The sequence below is a fragment of the Budorcas taxicolor genome, chromosome 5 (genome assembly GCF_023091745.1).
Source record: "Budorcas taxicolor isolate Tak-1 chromosome 5, Takin1.1, whole genome shotgun sequence".
In the NCBI taxonomy this organism is placed as follows: Eukaryota; Metazoa; Chordata; class Mammalia; order Artiodactyla; family Bovidae; genus Budorcas; species Budorcas taxicolor.
The window spans coordinates 118,626,547-118,649,216 of record NC_068914.1 but is presented as its reverse complement, the minus strand read 5'-3'; the positions used below and the strand labels follow the sequence as shown (position 1 = coordinate 118,649,216).

The 22,670-nt window shown below is 49.3% G+C and overlaps 1 non-coding gene across 1 annotated transcript; it reads left to right on the top strand.

Annotated features, from left to right (window-relative positions):
• Nucleotides 1-728: 728 nt before the first annotated feature.
• LOC128049122 (U6 spliceosomal RNA) lies at nt 729-832 on the top strand. Its single transcript, XR_008199489.1, has one exon. It is a non-coding gene; the product is annotated as a U6 spliceosomal RNA (small nuclear RNA).
• The last annotated feature ends 21,838 nt before the right edge of the window (nt 833-22,670 follow it).

Genomic DNA, 22,670 nt, shown 5'->3' with positions numbered 1-22,670 from the left:
CCTTCACCACCCTAGCCCCAGACAGCAGGCAGAGGAGTCCTTTGCTTAGGAACTACTCCTAAAGCTGCAGTATTCTCTCTAGTCCCAAAAGAGTGGCTTTGCCCCCTAACCTCAGCCAGCTGGTGTATCTGGATGCTTCTCTGGGCTGCCTGATGCTAGGAATTAGGAGTCAAAGCAGAGGAGGACAGAGCCTTGGCCCTCAAGAATCCTACAGCAAGCACACGGATACAATGTAAAGTATGAATGCTAGAGTAGCAACAAGTAACAAATACCATCATAATGATAAAGCAGAGAAAGAGTGGAAGCCCAGGTAAGGAGCAAGTCTGCAGGGCTGGGTAATACACAGAGGGGTTTTGTTTGAGAGAATTGGATAAGAGTCAGAGGCAGGTACTGGGAAGAGTGTTTCAGGCAGAGGGAGTGGCATGTGCAAAGGCACAGAGATGGGAAAGTAACATGACTTATCTGTCCCGGGGGAAGGCGGGGGTGCCAGAGGTTGAGTGGGGCACCACCAAGGGGGATGGAGCTAGGCTTTGAATAGGCCCTTGGAGTCAGAAAGACCCGGTTCCAGTGAAAGCCATCCCCCCACTAGCCAATCCTCATTTTTCTTCATCTCTGAAATGGGAAGATAGTGTATAACTTCCTTCTGGCTGAGAGATTGACGTGAGACAATATATGTGATGCTGGAGCATAGCGCCGTTACATGGTGAGCGTCGTGTTAAGTGTGTAGGGCGCTCACGTCAGCAGCACAGATACTAAAATGGGAATGACACAGGGATTAGCATAGCCCCTGTGCAAGCAAGACATGCAAATTTGTAAAGTGTTCCACGTTTTGGAAAGAAGAAAGTTTCTAGGACTTCCCTGGTGGTATAGTGATTAAGAATATTCCTGCCTGAGGAGAGGGGAGGAGAGGGTGAGATGTATGGAAAGAATAACATGGAAACGTACATAACCATATGTAAAATAATTTGCTGTATGGCTCAGGAAACCTAAACAGTGGCTCTCTGTCAACCTGGAGGGGTGGGATGGGGAGGGAGATGGGAGGGAAGTTCAAAAGGGAGGTGATATATGTATACCTATGGCTGATTCATGTTGCGGCTTGACAAAAACCAATAAAATTCTGTAAAGCAATTATCCTTCGATTAAAAAATGAATTAATTTTAAAAAAAAAAAAGAAAAGAATATTCCTGCCAATGCAGGAGACACAGGTTTAATCCCTGGTCCAGGAAGAACCCAGGTGCCCATGCGCCACAGCTACTGAAGCCGCATGCCCATTTCTTGCTCCACGAGAGAAGCCACCGCAATGAGAAGCAGCAAGGAAGAGAAGCCCCCACTTGCCACAACTAGAGAAAGACCATGCCTAGCAACAAAGACCTAGTGCAGCCAAACTGAAAAAGATTTGTGCCGTTGAAGTAAGTTCAGTCCCTCAAACCAGGATTGAAACCATGGCCCTTGCGTTGCACTGGACCACCAGGGAAGTCTCCCAAGTTTTATTTTCATACGAAGTTCCCAGTCCTATTGGGTCATTTAAAGGATCATTCTTAAATGATTAAGTTGGATCATTTAAATGATCATCAAAAATGATCGAATAAAGTTCATTTTAACTTAATCACCTCTGTTATCTCTTTTTCGGAGAAGGCAATGGCAACCCTCTCCAGTACTCTTGCCTGGAAAACCCCATGGATGGAGGAGCTTGGTAGGCTGCAGTCCATGGGGTCGCAAAGAGTCAGACAAGACTGAATGAGTTCACTTTCACACATTGGAGAAGGAAATGGCAACCCACTCTAGTGTTCTTGTCTGGAGGATTCCAGGGAGGGCGGAGCCTGGTGGGCTGCCGTCTATGGGGTCGCAGAGTTGGACACAGCTGAAGCGACTTAGCAGCAGCAGCAGCAGCATCTCTTTTTGCCTTTAAAGACCCTGATGCTAGGAAAGATTGACGGCAGATGGAGAAGGGGACGACACAGAATGAGATGGTTGTGTTAGGTAGTTAGAGTAGGAAACAGGAGTCCAGAATGATAGTGGCTAAAAGATAAGGAAGGGAAAAGCCACCGAAAATAGAACAAAGAAAGGTCCGAAGACCGGAGTGAGGACCTCAGGTAGAACAAACAACACTCCTGGCTAGCCCAGTTTACATAGGGCAGGCCTGGGGGGAGGAAAATGCATATAAAAAGAGGAGCCACAGGGCCGGGGTCTCTCTCTCACTCCCCTCCGCCTGCCCACTCCACCCCCCGGCCCCCGCTGCGCCTTCTCCCACCCTGCACATGAGCTCTCTCTCTCTCACCCCCACCCTGCACTTGAGCTCTCTCTCTCCCTCCCCGCCCCGAACCCAGCGCGCTGGGGCGCTTCCCCACTCTCTTCTCTTCGCGTCTTTGGGTTGGCATGCCCTCACGCCTTGAGGATGGATTTTCCTGCTATTTTCTAAATAAAATAGAGCTGTAACACGGAGCTGTAACACTGATTTGTCTAAGAGCTATAACACGATCTGTCCAAGACCCGAGAGCTGTGCCGTGCCAAGGGCTTTAATGTCCGTCACTCCAAATCTTTGTTGTGATGAGACAGAACCGAGGAGCATACACTCGCCTGAGAGCTGGATGGCATCGCTGACTCGATGGACACGAGCCTGAGCAAGCTCCGGGAGTCGGTGATGGACAGGGAAGCCTGGCGTGCTGCAGACCATGGGGTCACAAAGAATTAAAAGCAACTGAGCGAATGAACATCAACCTCTGTAAAGGCCACATCTCCAAATACAGTGACATTCTTTTTTTTTTTTCCTATGCTACATTTTTTACCACATTCTGGGGTTCTGGGGGATTAGGGCTTCAACAGATGAATTTGAGGAGACACAGATTAGGCCATAACAGCCTGTTCCGGAGTGTAACAATAGTGGCTAACACAGGGGTTCCAGGCACTGCTTGTTTAGATACTCTGTGTATTAACTCCTTCAATACACACATAACCCTAGCAGGTAGGGCCTATTGTGATGTCTAGTTTATGGATGAGAAAACCCGAAGCCCAGAGCAGTTTAGTGACAGCCTCAGGTCACACAGCTGGGAAGGAGCAGAGACAGGATATGGACCAGACAGTCTGACCCCCCAGGGTCCCGCTCTCCCCTCTTCTAGCCTTCCCACCACCCCACAGCAGTGGCTCTCTGCATCCCCACGACCACCCTTCAGGATGTCCTGGACTGGGGGTCGGCTCAGCTAGGATCATACCCTTAACTTTTCCCTCACCGTCCGACATTTAGGTACTTGTTACTTAACTTTTTTAATCCATTATTACAAGGCCGGAATGAACAAGTTCAGACACAGAGCTAATTTCTTCTTTAGGATTTTATAGATGTGTGACTCCCAGGTCAAAGGGAGTATTTTATGATGATTGAGAGCCTCAGAGAAGTGTTCCTGGGCCTGAAACTTGAGCTGGAGCCGAGCACCTGCACCACCCACCTACTTGGGGGTAGGGGAGACTGAGATGCAGAAATGCCATCAGACCTGCCCCACCTCAGCCACCATTTAGTCCCTGCCACTTTTGCCTTAGAAGGTTCCAGATCCCCCAAATTCTGGCATTTCTGACACTTTCCAAGTCCAAAGTAACAAAGTTGTTTGTTTGTTTGTTTGTTTTGGCTGAGCTGTGCTGCATGTGAGATCTTAGGGATCAAATGCTTGCCCCCTGCTTTGGGACTGCAGAGTCTTAACCATTTTTATAAGGATCTGCTGATGGTCATGGGACTGGGATGGGACCTGCGATGTGCATTTTTAAAGCTCTCATAATTCAGATGCAGAGGACCCTGGTCTATGCTTTGAAAAAACACGGTTCTGGGGATCAAAGCCCTTTTTAAGCCACTCCTAGCTCCTAGCTAGGCTCCTAGCTGCTCCTAGCTAGGCTCCTAGCTGCTGCTAGCTCAGCTCTTCCTTGAACTGACTTCCATGGGGCCAAGAACAGACGAGGACTCTGCCAAGATGACTGAGCGAAGGAATGACTGGAGCATGTAACCTACCAGGGGGTTGTTCCACGCCTCGCCTCATGCCTGGTCTTGTCCTCATCCTTATCCCAGCTCCCAGACCTCATTACACCTTATGGCTCAGCTGGTAAAGAATCTGCCTGTAATGAGGGAGACCTGGGTTAGATCCCTGGATTGGGAAGATCGCCTGGAGAAGGGAAAGGCAACCCACTCCAGTATTCTGGCCTGGAGAATTCCATGGACTGTATAGTCCATTGGGTCGCAAAGAGTCAGACATGACTGAGCAACTTTCACTTTCAGGGGTAAAGAACCCACCTGCCAATGCAAGATATGTGAGATATGCCAGTTCAATCCCTGGGTCAGGGAAATCTCCTGGAGAAGGGCATGGCAATCCATTCCAGTATTCTTGCTTGGAGAATTCCATGGACAGAAGAGCCTGGTGGGCTATAATCCATAGGGTTGCATGAGTCAGACATGACTGAAGCGACTTAGCATGCATGCATGCTCTCTCCTCACATAGAGGGCTTGGCTGAACCCCAACACCTCTGCCACTTCCCCTATGACTTTGGGCACCTCTCTGTGTCCCTGGGCCACCAAGTACTCCCCCTTTTGAGATGGATGTATTAGGTACTCTCATGTTATTTCCTGCATTAATCATTTCCATCTCACAGGGAACCTAAAACCTATTGGTGTCACTTCGGGGGTAGGGGGACAAAGAGCTCCTTTATGTCAGCACGGAGGAGAACTCCGTGAGAACAAAGTGCTAGAAAACCATACTAAGTCACTTCAGTTGTGTCCGACTCAGCAACCCTGTGGACTGTAGCCTGCCAGGCTTCTCTGTCCATGGACTTCTCTAGGCAAGAATACTGGAGTAGGTTGCCATTTCCTCCTCCAGGGAATCTTCTCTACTCAGGGATGAAACCCACGTCTCTTAAGTCTCCCACATTGGCAGGCAGGGTCTTTAAAAGTGGTAACTAAGAAGGGATTTTATCAGAATAGGATGCTTGTGAGATTTACAAGTGGGCAGGTGAGAAATGCCACCCCCAGAGAACTTAGTGGGCTACAGTTATATAATCAAAGAAAAACTGGGGAGGAGGAGAAAATCTTCTTTCCCTTTTTTGAGTAGACATCACGTTTCCATCATCAGTTCCTCCTCCAGACTGAGCAGGGGAGTTTGGTCCCTGCATGATCAAGGTAGGTCCATAAACTGTTGATTTTTATGCATGTAGAGAGCACGTCCTAGGAATCATTAACTCACTGAGCTCACTGGGCAGGGTGTGGGTCTCCTGCCTCCATTGTTTTATTGTTCTGGGGCACATCCCATGCTTCTGTTGCATGTTTTTGTTGTTAAGCAAGCCTGCTTGATTCTGTGGTTAAGCAAACCTGCTTTCTTGAGTAATCATTAACTTACAGGGGTCTGTCATATTTTTCTATTTACAATTCCCTAGTGGGATTAACTATTTAATCACCCCCTTTGTTCTTTCATTTTGTCCCTATCAAACCTGTGATGCTGAAATAAAGGGAGGAAGCTACCAAAGCTGGACCAGGAGAGGGAGATGGAAACCAGAGAGGGTGTGGGCCTTGCCTGGGGTGAACCAGCAAGAGAAGAGAGTCCTGAGCTGGCTCTGAGTTCTCACTGCCAGTTATTTTTTAAAAGTTTTATTTATTTATCTGACTACGCTTGGTTCTTAGTTGCAGCATGTGGGATCTTAGTTCTCTGAGCAGGGATCCAACCCAAGCCCCTGCATTGGAAGCACAGAGTCTTAACCACTGGGCCACCAGGGAAATCCCCCGACCAACCCACACTACCTGTTTTGAGGCTGCTCTTGACTGAGGTTGATAGGGAGATGGATGGGGAGAGAGCATTTCTATTACAGGGGAGGGAAGCAGGAACTAGTGCCCCTGGGGGTGCCTTCTCCATGTCCAGTCTCCCCCTCCAAAAGGCCTTGCCTCCCATGCCCATATTTGTTTGAATTGCTGAGTACTACATGGTTGAGGGAAGGAGGGGGGCTTCATGGTGGCTGCAAGTGAAGGACTGGCTGCCTAGCGGGCCTGGTTGGTGTTCGCTCAGCCCTTAGCTCTGACCACCCAGCCACAGCCAGGCCAACGTCAGGGCTGCAGCTCTCAGGCCCACAAGAGTGGGTGTCTCCTCAGTGAGGGGGAGGCACACAGGCTGTGTGGGGCCAGCCCAGGCCCTCCCTGTCCTGGCGCTGGCCTCAGGGCCTCTGGGGAACCAGCAGAGAACAGCTCCCCAGGACAGTGGCCCCAGAGGATGAGGCCAGCAGGGGCTGGGGCAGCCTGGGAAGATGAGTCTGTCTGCACATGAGGCTGGGGCCGTGCCCTCACTGTGTTCAGGAGGGCTTGGCCTCTGATGCCTCTTCTCTGGAGGCTGCATTTCCCAGAACCTCACTGGCCCTGAGTCATTGACCTTGGGGCAGGAAGGCCCTCAGAGAGACCAGCTCTCACTCCCTGGTTAATGGAGGAAATCAGGCCCAGTGAGGGGGAGGGGGAGGGGAGGAAGACGGGGTAGGAGCCAAAGGGCAGCTGGGGAGGGGCCAGGTCAGGAGGTGGCTCTTCAGAGACCCTTTTCCAGCTGGCCAGCCACCAGACCAATGCCACATGTCCACGCTCCATCTCCCCCAGCAGCCTGAGAGTGCAGAGGGCGGGGCTGGCCGCCTTGTCTGGTCCCCAGAGTGGCCATGAGTCTGTCAAAGGTGAAGGCGCACACGAGTCTGTACATGCCCCAGCATTGTGCTCTGAGTCTGATTTTGGGGTAAGAAAGAGTAAGAGGCCTAACCAGGTGGTTTAGTGGTAAAGACACCACCTGCCAACGCAGGAGACACAGGTTCGATCCCTGATCCGGGTGGATCCCACATGCCACAGAGCAGCTAAGCCCGCGTGCCGCAACTGTCGAGACTGCGCTTTAGAGCCTGGGAGCGGCAACTGCTGAAGCCTGTGGCCCCTAGAGCCCGTGCTCCACAACGAGAAAAACTACCACGATGAGAAGCCCACACTGCAGCTAGAGAGCAGCCCCCTCTCAAAACTGGAGGAAAGCCCACGCATGAATGAAGACCCAGCACAGCCAGAAATAAATAAAATTATTTAAAAGAAAGGAAGAGTAAGAGGGAGAATGATTTTTTTTTTTTTTAACCTGCCCAGACCCTCTGGACAGGAGGGCACTGTCTCCTCTTCAGGAAACTCATTAAAAAACTTGGGGACAATGACATGGGCCCAGGGGAGGGCAGTAGTGGGGGTCCTCAGAGACTAGGGTTTGGAACTTGATCTGGGGTGACCAACCATTCTAGTTTGCCTGAGACTTAAGGGTGTCCCTGGGACACAGGATTTTGGATGCTAAAAGGGGAGAAGTCTTAACGCTGCCACTCTCTGTGTCACTTCACTTCTGCATGCCTCAGAGGTTTATTCACCTGGACAATGGGATCAATAGGTCTCCTGGGGTGCCCTGAATCTTAGGGTAAGTGTTGTTGAGGGAAAGTTAGAAGATAATATCTCCCAGCAACTACATGCATGCAAAGTCACTTCAGATGTGTCCGACTCTTTGCAACCCTGTGGCCTGTCAGGCTCCTCTGTCCATGGGACTCTCCGGGCAAGAATACTAGAGTGTGTTGCATGCCCTCCTCCAGGGGCTCTTCCTGACCCAGGGATTGAACCTGCATTCCTTTCTTTTTTTTTTTTTGAACCTGCATTTCTCATGTCTCCTGCATTGCAGGCTTTACCACTAGCACCACCTGGGGAGCCCTCTCCCAGCATAAGTGAAGTCTACTTTCTCATTGTGAGTGGTGGCCATCTGGTGAGGGACCACCTTCTCCCCTCCCTCCCCTACCTGAAATTCACTCACTCACCACCAAGTACAAAAAATCAACAGCTACTCTGTGCCAGGCACAGAGTACCCGTGGGCAGAGAAGGAAAAGCCCAGGCCTCAGGGAACTCAGAGTGTGTGTATGGGTATTTAGAACAGTCAGGTGAATCTGGTTCCTCACACTGTCTTGATCATGGTATGGACATTAACTCACACATGATAACATAGTGAGGTGGGCATTATTTTATTTGCATTTTGCAGATGAAGAAATTGCAGCTCAGAAAGATTAAGTAATCAGCAGAGAAGTCACAGGAAGGACACTAAGAGGTAACTTTTTTTCAGGATGAGCATATGTCTGAATGTGTGCGAGGGAAAGGCTTTCTAGGAAGAAAGTGTGGGACACCGTTGATGCTTCTAGGGAAAAGCCCTGTGTGCTAAGCTTGAGAGGGCTGACACTGTAGGGATGAAATATTTTTCATTTCTTTCTTCCTAGTTTGTTTGGCTAGTATATTGACAAAAGATAGCTTAACAGGAGAAAAACAAACAAAAGTTTAATAATATATGTACCTTCTGTGTATATGGGAGATTCCCATGAAACTGAGTAACTCTCAGGAACAGCCAAAAGCATCACCTTAAATATCATCTTCAGCTCAGGCAAAAGAAGATATTGCGGGAGAGGCTGGCCGGACACACTGATATTTGTCTCCAATGCCAGAGGCACAGGCCTGGAAGCAAATGTCCTGGTTCTACTACTGGTCACAGCTCTCTACATGCTGGAGCCCTGGAAGTGGACTGTGTTCAGTTCCATGCTGGTGCTCATTGTGGGGATGGCTCTGCACACAGGATATGTAGTCACGCCTCAGCAAATCACGGCGATGCTGCACTGCTTAAAAACTGTTCAGTGACCAGGATGTAACTGAAATCAAGAGGTTCCTTAGGGAAGAGTCTCCATCTGAAGTTGGAATGAGACTTCATCAGATGTCATAAGAAACTCTACTAGACATCAACATAACTAGTTCTATGAATATAAAGACCAACACTCATGAATAGAACAAGAAAACAATTCTTACTCATGTGTTGTCTTTTATTTTTAAAGCAAGCTCTTGTAGCTTTTGTCTATTTTAGTATTGTAGTCATTTGTACTTTGATATCAGCATTTTCTTAACCTTTGTGACTGTTTCAGTATTACTCAGTGAAAGCTTTTCTCAGTGTAACTTTGAGTACATTTTAAGTGCCTTCTCTTTCTAATACCGAAGTCATTAGTCGGGCTTCATCATTCTTGCTATGATGTGGCATATACTTCTCCCTGGAGATATTTCTACTCTTGACCAAATTTTTGTAAGAAAAAATTGAAGATTTTGGGTAGGGGGCTGAGGAGGGAAATATTTAGTTGAGAATGATTTACAAAACATTTTTCTGTAAGTTTGAACTCAGGAGCACAGTTTTAGCTATCTGCACTCTACTTGTATCACCATTTGCTTTAAAACTATTAAAGTGTTTCTTAACAATGAAAAAAGAAAGATCTTGCTAAAGTTAAAATAAGGAACACTTCACCTTTTAAATATTTAATTCTTTGTGGACTCACTTCCAAAAAACTTTGGCGATGATTCTTACCACAAATGGCGGTTAAGAAGCATTATTAGAAAGTGCTTATATACTGTAGGTTTTAATAGAAGGTAAATCAGTTTCATCTCGGGGCCATTAGTAACAATGCACTTCCTTAAATTTAATTTCATGCTGGTAATGGGTGCTACAAATGACCTGGTCTTCATGACACAGATCATCACAGTGGTGTGATCACTCACCTAGAGCCAGACATTCTGGAACGTGAAGTCAAGTGGGCCGTAGGAAGCATTACTATGAACAAAACTGGTAGAGGTGATGGAATTCCAGATGACATATTTCAAATCCTAAAACATGATGCTGTGAAAGTGCTGCACTCAATATGTCAGCAAATTGGAAAACTCAGCAGTGACCACAGGCCTGGAAAGGGTCTGTTTTCCTTCCAATCCCAAAGAAAGGCAATGCCAAAGAATGTTCAAACTACCATATAATTGTGTTCCTTTCACATGCTAGCAAACTTATGCTCAAAATTCTTCAAGTTAGGCTTCAGGAGTATGTGAACCGAGAACTTCCAGATGTACAAGCTGGATTTAGAAAAGGCAGAGGAACCAGAGATCAAATGGCTCACATTCTTTGGATCATAGAAAAAGCAAGGAAATTCCAGAAAAAAAAAAATTACTCTTGTTTCATTGACCATGCTAAAGCCTTTGACTGTGTGGATCACAACAAACTGGAAAATTCTTAGAAATGGAAATACCAAACAATCTTATCTTTCTCCTGAGAAACATGTATGCAGGTCAAGAAGCAACAGTTAGAGTTGGACATGGAATAATGGAGTAGTTCAAAACTGGGAAAAGAGTACCTCAAGGCTGTATATTGTCACCCTGCTTATTTAACTTTTATGCAGAGTACATCATGAGAAATGCCAGGCTGGATAAATCACAAGCTAGAATCAAGATTGCCAGGAGAAATATGAACAACCTCAGATATGCAGATGATATCATTCTAATGGCAGAAAGTGAAGAGGAACTAAAAGCTTCTTGATGAGGGTGAAAGAGGAGAGTTAAAAAGCTGGTTTGAAAGTCAACATTCAAAAAACTAAGATCATGGCATCTGGTCCCATCACTTCATGGCAAATGGAAGAGGAAAAAGTGGAAGCAGTGACAGATTTTATTTTCTTGGGCTTCAAAATCACTGCAGACAGTGACTGCAACCATGAAATGAAAGGATCCTTGTTCCTTGGAAGGAAAGCTATGACAAAGACCTAGACAGCATATTAAAAAAAAAACAGAGGTATCACTTTGCTGACAAAGGTGCCTATAGTTAAGTTATGGTTTTTCCAGTAATCATGTATGGATGTGAGAGTTGGACCATAGAGAAAGCTGAGCACCAAGACTTGATGCTTTTGAATTGTGGTGTTAGAGAAGACTCTCGAGAGTTCCTTAGACTACAAGGAGATCAGACCGGCCAATCCTAAAGGAAATCAATCCTGGATACTCATTGGAAGGATAGATGCTTAAGCTGAAGCTCCAGTGCTTTGGCCACCTGACGGGAAGCTCAGACTCATTGGGAAAGACTCTGATGCTGGCAAAGATCGAAGGTAAAAGATGAAGGGGGCAGCGAAGGATGAGATGATTAGATAGCATCACTGACTCAAAGGACAAGAACTTGAGCAAACTCAGGGAGATAGTGAAGGACAGGGAAGCCTGGTGTGCTTCAGTTCATGGGATTTCAAAGGGTCAGACATGACTGAGTGAACAACAACTTCCTTAAATTTAGTTCTGTGATGGTAATGGGTGCTGCAACTGTGATTGTATATTGCAGTGCTATACAAAAAGACCATAACAAAAAGAAATCTAAACTTGGTTAAAATGCTCTCACCCTTTGTATTTTTTTTTTTTTTCAGATTTTTATTCCTTATGTGTAAAATAGCTACCTATTTCTTTGGTGTAACCTCATTAAATAAAAAGAATGTTGGGACTGGAGAGTCACTTCTGAAAGTTTACCGGGAAAAGGACAATAAAAGTGGGTGAGGCTGTTATGCATATTTAAGTCCTTACCTTCTCCCTGGATAAGTGTTTCTAGAAATCGAGAGCCAGCCATCCTACTCTCCCTGGTGGCTTCCCAGGTAGCGCAGTGGTAAAGAATCTGCCTGCCAATGCAGGAGATGCAAGAGAAGCAGGTTTGATCCCTGGGTTGGGAAGAGCCTCTAGAGTATGAAATGGCAACCTCCTCCAGTATTCTTACCTAGAAAATTTCACGGTCAGAGGAGCCTGGTGGGCTACAGCACATGCGGTGGCAAAGAGTGGGACACAGTTAAGAACAGGGAGACACCCTTACAGAAAGAGATTTCCCTTATAAATGTAACTGTTTCTCACCAGAAGGTAACTTATACTGTTTTTAGAGCTTCTCTCATGTCTGCTGTTCTTATTCTTTTTTTTTTTTTAAATAATCGTCTTAAAATAATCAATAGACCAAAGAGGTGTATTTTGGGGTGGTATATTTTGCTGCCCTTCAAGGCAGCCTGTGGGCACCTGGGCGGCTGTGAAGGGCAGTAAGGAGTGGAGGTCACAGAAAACGCAGTTCACCAGATTAGGGTAGAAAAAGGATCTGGACTGTGAGGAGAGCCTGGAGGGAGAAAAGAGGAGGCCAGGTGACCAGCGGACTGACTCCTGCAAGACACTTCCTCTCGGGTTTGGAGTCTCCTCCCACCAAGAAGTGCCCAGTCAACCGAACACTTCTGATGGATCAGTGGCTACTGTTTAGCCAGACCCTGGGCTGAGGTTACAGAGACTTCCTAAGTTAGAAAAGGCACTACTTGGTACAGCCCTGGCCAGCAAGGTGCACCAGCTGACTGTAAGGCCAGGTGAGTGAGTGCTCCAAGATGCAGTCACTAAAGGTACCCCAGTGCCCCGCCCCCCCCCCCCCCCCCCCCCCCGCCCCCTGCCGCCATGTACCCTAGTAAGGGCCTGTGACCGCGGTGATGTGAAGAATCCCGCCCACAGTCACAAAGGGAGCCGGTCAAGTTTAGCCCGTGTAAGACGTAGCCGAAGCGGGTCTCAGCCCGGAGACGGACGTGGGGGGTGTCCCCAAGGAGACTCTGGGCACCTGGGGGGGCATCACTGCAGGGGCCTGCCAGCCCTTGCAGAAAATTTGCCCTGAGACGTTCGGCGTGGCTTAGGGGCGGGGCCGCAGTGTAGGACGCCCGCCCCGCCTGCGCCGGCCCCGCCCCGCCGGCCCCGCCCCGCCGGCCCCGCCCCGCCGGCCCCGCCCCGGCGGCGCCGAGCCTGCCCTTATAAGGTGAGCGCTGCCAGCGCGCCCCATCTGAAAGGCTGTCGTCACCTGCGTTCGTCTGCCGGCCTCCTGATGCAGCCCGCCCGCCGGGGGCAACCTTCCAAGGCCGCACCTCCCAAGGCCGCACCTCCCAATGCCTTCCTGCCGGGAAACGCGCGCCTCGCCTTGCCTCCCGGGGAGGCGACCCGTGGGGTTCCGCTCCTGTTGAGGCGCACAAGACCCCCGATCACGCCCGGCCCGGTCCCGGGTCCCAGCACTTTCCCCGGCTCCATCCCGCTCATAGGAGCCTTAGACCCGCGGAGCAAGCGAGCAGGAGCGGTTGAGGAGTGGTTGAGCCGGCGAAGGGGGTAGTGCTGGACTCCCCGAAAGTTTGGAGTCTGGTGGGAGAAATATCAGCCCCCTTTCAAGGACGGCCCAGCCCACTCGGCGCCTGCTAAGTGCCTGGCATCAAACTCGACTTTTAAAAAGTCAATTGCCCCTTCCAACTTGCGTGGTATGGCTTAGTAAGAGCCAGCACTCTAGAACCACACGACTTGGGTACAAATGTAGCTTACTGGCTTCTCGTCCCCAAAGGTCGCAGAACCCCGGGTGTCTGTGACTCTGAGTTCAGCCTTAGCCCTTGGACTTGTTTGCCAGTGTTAGGGGGCATGGGTGCAATTGTTTAAAACAACACTGCACTTCTTTTCCACGTTGCAGTAAATCCTGGTTAACGACAGGAAGAATGTCTTGCCGGATTTCCCTGACATCTTAGCAATCTCTTATAAGCAAAGCAAAGACTGGGTCTCAGCCTGGAACCCTTGGGCAAGAGATAGAAGCTAGGTAAATTCAAACACATGACTCTATGTGTGTGTGTGTGTGTGTGCGCGCGCGCGCGTGTGCCTGCGCGGGCACGATAGAGAAATGATTTAAAATGAGTTTCCATCCACAGTTTAAAATTGATATTTATGGCACTTGGCTTCCCATATATACATGGTCGTGACATATTCACTTAATGTTTTTAGTTTGAAAACGTTCACACATACCAGAGTATAGAGAATAATAGTACAATTAATACATTAATACATTAATCTAATGTTCATACATTAATCTAATGTTCCCTTTAAAAATACACACATGTGTTAAAACATGAGGTGACTTTTAGAAGAGAAAAATAAGACAAAAGTATAGAGTGCAAAGGCAAAACTGAGCTTGCCAGCTGCCTGAGGCTTGGCACGGACCTCCTGGGGATGCACTGAGCCGGGCCAGTGAAGGAGGCCCTCTCCTGCTCACCTGCCATGAGAGCAGGGGAGATGAGAGCTGCCGTCTCCCATTGAGAGCCCAGATTGGCCTTGGCCTTGGCCTAGCACACCTGTAAATTCCTCCATGCCAGAGTACCCCATTCGGCTGCCTCTAGATTCAAGTCTTCTTGCCTGGGTTACTTCTCCAATCGCTTTGTTGGCTGCCCACCTGTTGGCTGGAGCCACCTGGGCCCCAGGTGCCCATCCTGCACACTGGGACCAAAGGAATTTTCTAAACCATGAATGTTACTACTTGTCTTCCTTATAAACCCCTCCATGGGTCCCTAGTGCCTGCCAAAAGAGACCCAGCTTCCGTGGTGGCTCAGGTAAAAAATCTGCCTGCAACGTAGGAGACAAGGGTTCAATCCCCGGGTCAGGAAGATCCCCTGGAGAAGGGAATGGCAATCCATTCCAGTATTCTTGCCTGGAAAATTCCACGGACAGAGGAGCCTAGTGGGCTTCAGTCCATGGTGTCGCAAAGAGTCGGACATGACTGAACAACTTTCACTTTCACTCATCAAGGCAGCCTGCCAGTGGTCTGGGGTTCACAGACTCCTCAGTCCTTTTTTCCTACCACTTTCTCTTTACACTTGACTCTCAGGCCTGAAGCATTTGATCATTCAGGAAATATATAACTTGATAGGATGCAGCGCCAGAAATGGCGCTCGGCAGTGCTGAGCAGCACAGCAAGGCACCGGCTGTGCCCCGTCTCCTAGAGTTTACTGTCTAATTTGTTTGTTGTTCAGTCGCTCGGTCATGTCTGACTCTTTGCACCCTCATGAACTGTATCACACCAGGCTTCCCTGTCTTTTACCATCTCTAGGAGTTTGTTCAGACTCATATCCATTGAGTCGGTGATGCCATCCAACCATCTCATCCTCTGTCTAATGGGAGAGTTAAATACAAAAGTGTAAGAAAATTATTTTAATGGGTCATGTGCTATAAAGGACCTACAAAGTAGCAAGAGAGTTTTTGCCCTTTGCCTAGAAGCCCGCCACCCCACTCTCACCGGCTCTGTCCTTTGCCCAGTGGCTCTTGCCATCCTCTTAGATGCTGGTACAGTGTCATCAGCTCCGTGGGGTCTCCTTGCATGTCTTTATTAGGGTTTTGATCACACTGAGGTGGTGATTCGCATGCCTGTCTCTCGCATTGGACCATAAATTCCTCAAGGACATCCCTTACTCTGGTTGGTCTAGTGTTCTCAGTAGCTTCAGGAACGCACAGTGCTTAGTAGGTGAAGCACTGAAATTGTTGGATGACTATTAAAGCAGCAAGCGTTCATACCAGGACCCCCAGTCCCAGAGGAATTCAACCTTAAGTCAGTATTTATTCAGTTATGTTTAAAGGAACCATTTCTTTCGTTTAGTAAATCAGAGTGTGCTAAGGTGCCCCCACGCCCCCCAGCCTCTTTATGGACCAGTTGATTTACAGAGGCTGAGTGCTGTGCTTGACAAATCATGGGGCTGCCAGCAATTAAGCAGTCACCTTGCCCAGCAGAGTATCAAGTGAACAGGGCCTTCTTGGGTGAAGGCAAGATTGAGTGTCAGGGTGAGAAAATAGGGGAATTTGAAGGAGGCAAAGTGGTGTGAACACATGCAGCTGCTGGGGTGTGGTCCCAGTGGGGTGTGGCCCCCAGTGGGGTGTGTCTGGAACATGTGGTCTTCCTGAGTGAGCCAGCAGCTGAGGCAGGTATGTTAGGGCCCGATGGGAAGGGCCTTTCATGACAGCTCACTCTCTTCTGTTGGTGAACAAAGGGTTAGACATGGAATCTAAGTCAGTGACTGTTCAAGGTATTAGGTATAAAATAAGCTACAAGGATATACTGTACAACAAGTGGAATGTAGCCAATATTTTGTAATAACTGTATATGGATATAACTTTATAAAATTATGAATCACTATACTGTATACCTATGACATATAATATTGCACATCAAGCATTCTTCAATTAAAAAAAATTCCTCTTCCATCTGGGATCTCTGACGCCACGGTAGAGATGGGAGAAAGCCAGAGTAGGGTGGCCCCAACCCATCTCCCTTGGCTGTCAGAACACTGGAGCCAGAGGGGACCTTGCCATTGGAGGCCAACTCCTTGGTTTGATGGATGTGGAAATGGAGGCCCAGAAAGGGGCTGAGATTGTATGGGGGTTAGTCTCATAGTGAGTCTGGAGACTCAGGCCCCTGGCTCCTAATCCAGTGGCCCCTTCTTTCCTTTGTTTTATCTTGGGGGTCTGCAGAAAGATGGAAGGGCTGCAAGAAATGCCCAGTCTGGAAGAAGCTGAGTTGTGTGCTAGCCCAGATCCCAACCTGGGAGACCCGTGTCCTGGCTGCTCTCGGCCACCCTCTTCCAATGAACATTCCTGCTGGAGACGCTGCCCTATGGGAGCTGCAGATCGAGATGGGTGGGACCAGGTGAGCCTGTAGCCTATGGCTCTGAGCCTGAGCTCTCTGCCCCTGCCCTTTCCTCTTGTGTGTGTGTGGGGGTGGGGGGGGGGGGGTGGGGGAGCCCTCCCCTACCCAAAGATAAGAAGAGACCCTTCTTTCTCTCTCACCCCACCCCTAGCCTGAGCCTGGAGGAGTGGCCAGGGGGGGATAAAGCCTCTGGGAACCTGTTTTACCTAGGAACTTGCTGCTTCCCTCGGGGCTTCAGGATTAGGGTAGTGGCTTCTAGTTCTTTCTTTCTAGAGACACTGGATATGGTCTGAAATCCAGGCAAGGGGCCCTTCCCGAGTCTTCCTGGCAACTTTGACCCTCATCACAGACTTTGCTTTCTCAGTTCACTTGTCTTTGCCATGTGGGTGTCATGTCTCCAAGGGGACCCACAGCTTCTTGAAGGCTTTGAGCCCCTTCTCTGGGTTTGAGACCCAGTGTCTGCAATCAGGGGATCTTACAGCCGAGAGGGATTGGGGCCTCTTCCCAGGGAAGGCAGTGCAAATCCTGGGTAAGATCTGGGACTTTTTTTCTTTTCCTGTGAAGTTGTTCAGTCATGTCTGACTCTTTGTGACCCTGTGAACTGTAGCCTGCCAGGCTCCTCTGTCCATGGGATTCTCCAGGCAAGAATACTGGAGTGGGTTGCCATTTCCTTCTCCAGGGGATATTCCCAACCCAGGGATCGAACCTGGGTCTTCTGCACTGCAGGGAGACTTCACTGTCTGAGCCTCCAGGGGTTCCATTTTTCCTAATATTTATATATTTATTGGCTGCACAGGGTCTTAGTTATAGCATGCAAGACCTTTAGTTGCAGCATGCAAACTCTTAGTTGCGATATGTGGGATCTAGTTCCCTGACCAGGGATCGAACCTAGGCGTCCTGCATTGACAGCCTGGAGTCCTAGCCACTGGACCACCAGGGAAGTCCCCATGTTGACATCCTTTGGAATGAAATGGCCAAGGCTGGAGGAGATTTCAGGCTCCTGGGATTCAGGAAGGGTCAGATCCATGGACCTCCCCAAGGTGTTTCTTTTCCTGGTGATTTCTGTACCTTTAGCTGTTGGTCCTGAATGAGAGGACTTTTGGGGTTAGGGGTGTCTGAGATCCATCTCAGAAGTCCCGCCAGTGGACTCCACCACGTCCTCTGCCATGGCTGAGTTTGGGGACCACCTCTCCAGGCCCTCTCCCGGAGTGCCCTCTCATCAAAGTTTGGATTCTGGGAACAAAAGTCGGGGTGAGTCACAGGCATGCCCCAGGATAGGAGGTGCAGCACCTTGTGACTGGTGTCCCACCAGAAACCAAAGGAGACGGGAGAAGGTGGATCTCCAAAGGAAGGGGTTGGTGTGATCAGAGCAAGGAGGTAAGAGAAGCAGGGGAGGCAAATCAGAAGCTTTCTAGCCAGGAATTTACCTATTGGTCCTAGACCTGGCCTCCCTGAAAGTAAATTTCCTTCCCTACTTCCTCTCTCCTTCCTGACCTCTTTCCCTCCTTCCCTCAAATATCTATTGAGTGCTTGCTCCGTTTCAGGAACACCTAGGCCCTGGGAATAAAAAGATGAATCAAACTCAGGGCCATCCCTGGGGAGCTCTTCTAATCCAGATCAGCATACGCTGCTGTTCATCCATGGCAAGGCAGGCATTGCCAGTCAACCACAGAGCAATTTACCTGGGAGCCTGGGCGTGACCTGAAGATCCCACTCAGCACAGAGCTCCAGGCCCCCAGTGCTCATCAACTGGAGTTGGTCCAAAATATGGAAATTCTTTGCTGTGCCCAGCCCAAAATGTTCCTCTTTCCCATAACATTTCTGACCTTAAAAACAACAGAATTCCCCTAGACTCTCCACCAGGGTCATTTCTCCTCCTTAAGGACAATGGCTTTGGGGTCTCCAACTCCTGACCCTGGTCGGCTGTTGAGTTAACTTCATGGTTGGGAGCCTGAGCACAGTTCCTACCGACAGAAGGACTGTATTTGAGTTCCATCCCTACCACTGCATCCTTCTGAGCATCCCTGGGTTTGGGATGAGTGTTCTGTGACTCTTGCAACAAATGACCACACACTTAGTGGCTTAGAATAAGGCAAATGTATTATCTTCCAATTAATTCCAGTGGTGAGAAGTCCAAAATGACTCTTATGGGGCTAATATCAAAGTATCAGCAGGGTTGTGTTCTTTCTGGAAACTCTAGGTGAGAATCTGTTTGTTTCCTTGCCTTTTCTGGCTTCCAGAAGCTGTACACACTCCTTGGCCGATAGCCCTGCCCTCCATCTTCAAATCACAGTGCTCCAACCTCTGCTTCCTTTCTGACTCTGACTCCCATGCTCTTCCCCCTTAGGTGGGATCAGGTCCATGGAGCATCTTTAAAGTCGTAAAGAGTGGTCCAGATGTTAGAGCTTATCCTCGTGATTCTCCCAGGAACTGTCTGCAGAGGGGCGACTGGTCCAACTCAGGGACAAGTCACTGAAGAGATGTGCTAACAAGTGCTCCATGGATAGTCACAGTTCTATAGACCCAGCGACGCTCCAGGTGCACAGGGCTCATGTTATCTGAGGCTGCAGGTGGGGCTCAGCGTCTGCATCAGGACCAGGACTTCTGACCCGTGGCCCGGCACCTGCCCCAGGCCACTTCAGGGGTAACCTGAGCAAGCCCCCTCCATCTGCCCCCAGGCCTGATTCCAGTTGTCATCAAACCTTACTGCCAGGAGGGCTTTAGAGATCAGCTGAGCCTGTGGTTTTTCTTTTTCTTTTTTCTGTGTTTTCTTAATGTATGCTTCAGACGGTAAAGAATCTGCCTGCCATGCAGGAGACCTGGGTTTGATCCCTGGTCGGGAAGATCCCTTGGAGAAGAGGGTGGCCATCAACTCCAGTATTCTTGCCTGGAGAACTCCATGGAGGAGACTGGCGGGCTACAGTCGCAGAGAGTTGGATACAACTGAGCGACTAACACTTTCACTCACATCAGTAGCAAACTGTTTTTCCAAAGGACAGCCTACCTGGAAACCCAATAGACAGGACATGTGAATGTGGAAACTGCGAGGCCCCTACTGACCTCCCCAGCCTCCTGTCTCCTGGTTTCCCACCCCAGACTCACCACCAGAGGCCTCACAGCCTTGGGAGGTAGAGCTTGTTTACCTCACTCCTAGTCCAGACCTCTCCTCCGCTCTCCCCAGAGGCAGTGTGCCTAGAGCTTAAAAGCAGGCACTCTGAAGTCCCAGGACTGGCCCCTGTGCTTTTCTGTTCTGATCTTTGTGAAATGAAATATTTCCTGCCTTATCGGTAAACAAGAACATCACAGCCATCAGTGATTTCAGGCCTCCAGATGTGAATGAGGGCTCCCCAAAGGGCAAACAATGCCTGCAATCCAGCAGATGCCACCAGTCCCCCGCCCCACCAGGGTGGGCACTGGAAGCCAAGGAACTGGGGAACCTGGGAAGGATGTCAGGGTTCAGACTTAACTTTGCATCTCTGAGTCTGCCCCTGGTTGAGCAAGAATGGCTCCTGGCCTCTTGACTCAGGAATGTGGAGCATTTCTTACCACCACTAAGAAGGAAGGGGCCAGGCCTCCAAGGACTAGAAGGATTCAATTGTTTGCTAAAACCACAGCTTAGGAGAGGTCTGAGAGAAAAGGGAGGTCTGGGGTGTGGAGGGCAGAGCTCCTGGCTCTGATTACCCTGTGGGGGAGGAGAAGCCTGTCCCTAAACAGGAAAGTGATCCATGGGTGGATGGACGGAGGGCAGATCTGAAGAGAACTGTCCTTCCCTCAGCCCCAGTGCTGGCTCCCAGCTCCAGCTCTGACTCTGACTCCTGGGGGTGTGGGAGGGCTGGTCCTTCCCACCTTGGGCACCTCACCTTCCAGTCCAGGCCTCTTCTCAACCCAGATCCCTGCCATCCTTTTCTCTCTTCTCAGACCTTTGTCAAGTGCCTCATCTGTTGAGCTAGGTGCTATTATGATCCTCATTTGATAAGTGAGGAAACTGAGGCACAGAGAGGGAAAACAACTTACCCAAGGTCACACAGCAGGGTCTCAGTAATTTGTCCAGTAACTATTTATTGTGTGCCAGGAACTGCACTTACAGGGCATCGCAGGGAGGGGAAAAGTATGACCCATGAGAGCAGCAGCTGTACCTTACCTTCTGCTGTGTCCCCAGAGCCCAGCCTGGCCATGCAGCTGGTCAGATGAGCAGGATTCGGTCCAGCTTTCTAGCTTCTCTCAGAGACATTTCCCAGCATCCCCAGGCTTCAGGACTTACCCTTCCCACTGCCCATCCCCCAGCTCTGCTGTCTCCATCCCCAGCTCCTGGGTTTGCTCAGCTGCCTATGGAGTCAGTATTCCATCTCCACCTTGCCCACAGCCAAGATCGGTGGACCAGCTTCCATGTGGACCTGTGCCCCACATAGACCCCAGGTGAAGGGCACCTTATCTTCTAACCTATCCCTAGGCTGGCTCTCCTCTGCCCTCCAGGACCCCATCCTGAGTGGTCTCCCAGTTTACAGACCTCCTAGAGGTCAACTTCCCAGGGCCCCTGTATCATTCATGGTTCAACCAAAGAAACAGAACCAGTAGGCTAAATATATGCTGTGGACAAAAAAAGAAAAAAGCCATCTAGGGGAAATCCCTGGTGGTCCAGTGGTTAGAACTCTGCATTCTCACTACCTAGGGCTGGGGTTCAATCCCTGGCTAGGGAACTAAGATCCCACAAGCCATGAGATGCAGCCAATTTTTTATTTTAATTAATTAGATAATTTTAAAAAGTCACCTGCCATTACAGTAAACAATGAAGAATGCTGTCAAATGATCAGCCATTGCAGCTGACCTTGAAGGTACACACTGAGGGGATTCAGGATGGAGAAAAATGGGCCACTGCTCCTAGATAGTGAAGATGTACATCAAAGGAATAATTCCAATGAGCCCAGACTCTTGCATCTTGCATACACAGAAAGACACTAAAATCATTAACTTGAGATGTCTGGGGTTTTTGTAATTAGCAGTAATCTTTTGATTTTTGACTACAATTAGTTTGTTTGTTTTTTTTCAGCAGAAGCTCCTATACACCCCGTCTCCAACTTTACCTCTTTGGAACAGTCCCTCAGAGCTCCCGAGAGGCTGTTTCACAGCCTATAGTCTCTGGTGTTCAGTTGCTAAGTCATGTCTGACTCTGTGACCCCATGGACTGCACACGCGAGGCTTCCCTGTCCCTCCAGCAAACTCCTAGGGTTTGCTCAGACTCATGTCCCTTGAGTCGGTGATGCCATCCAACCATCCCATCCTCTGCTGCCCACTTCTTCTTTCAGTAAGGTCACCGAATGAGTATAACATTCTCAACTTTTAGGTTGTGCTTTTTCTTCAGTGGACAATACTGAATGATGGATTGATGCTGAGGAATTGGCTTCTGCAGCTGTGGGAGGGCCAGACAGGTCTGAAATCATCCAGGCAGGCTGTCAGGAAGGGCCAGCAGAACTTTCAGGTCCAGGCTGAAGCTGTGGTCTGCAGCGGAATTTCTACCTATCACTGGATCTTTAACTTAAACATGCCCCTACAGTTCCTTTTGTCTTATAACACAACGTGTTCACAGGTTTCTTGGATTAGGGTGTAGACATCTCTGGAGGCTGGCCACAGCCCTCGAGCAGCCACTAACTTTCCCATTCATTTATTCATTCATTCTCTTATCCTTCCTCATGGTCCACCTAAGGCCTAGGCCTGTGCTGAGGGCTGGGAGCACAGAGGGAGGCAGCCTGTGGCTCCGCCCTCAGGAGAGGCCACGTCGAGGCTGAGGCAGTCAGAGAAACAAATGGCTGCGGCACAGAGTGAGGTCTGGTTCAGAGGACTTTGGTGACACGGTAGGGTTCGCTCCAGGAGGAGAGGCCGGGAAGGCTCTCTTGTAAGGAGAGGGGAGCATGTCTGTGGGGACGGACTGTGCCAGGGCCTGAAGGAAGCCATGGCTAGAAAGGAAGGGGACCCTCTCTGCCGTCAGATGTACTCCTTGGTGGCAGGAGGGGAGGGAATGCAGTTCCAGGAAAACAGACTGATGTACCAGAGGGTGGAAAGCAAAATTCCCAAGATTTCTGAAGAAAACAACGGAGACCTGAAGTGATTGTTGAGAGGCCTCTGGTTAACCCTTGACCCCCTCCCCACTCCCACCCACTCTTTTTATGATCAGGTGTGTGTGGGTTTGAGAAGCAGAGACAGGTGGAGAATTCGGGCTCGTTTGCTCAGCCCTTCGTCCCACAGAGAGTAGCCGGAGAGGGGCCCAGCCAGGTCCTCCTGCCAAGGGGGTGGGGTGTTGCCAAGGGCGACTGAGCTGGGCCTTGCTATTCAGGTGAGGCCTATAAAAGCCTCTCCTTT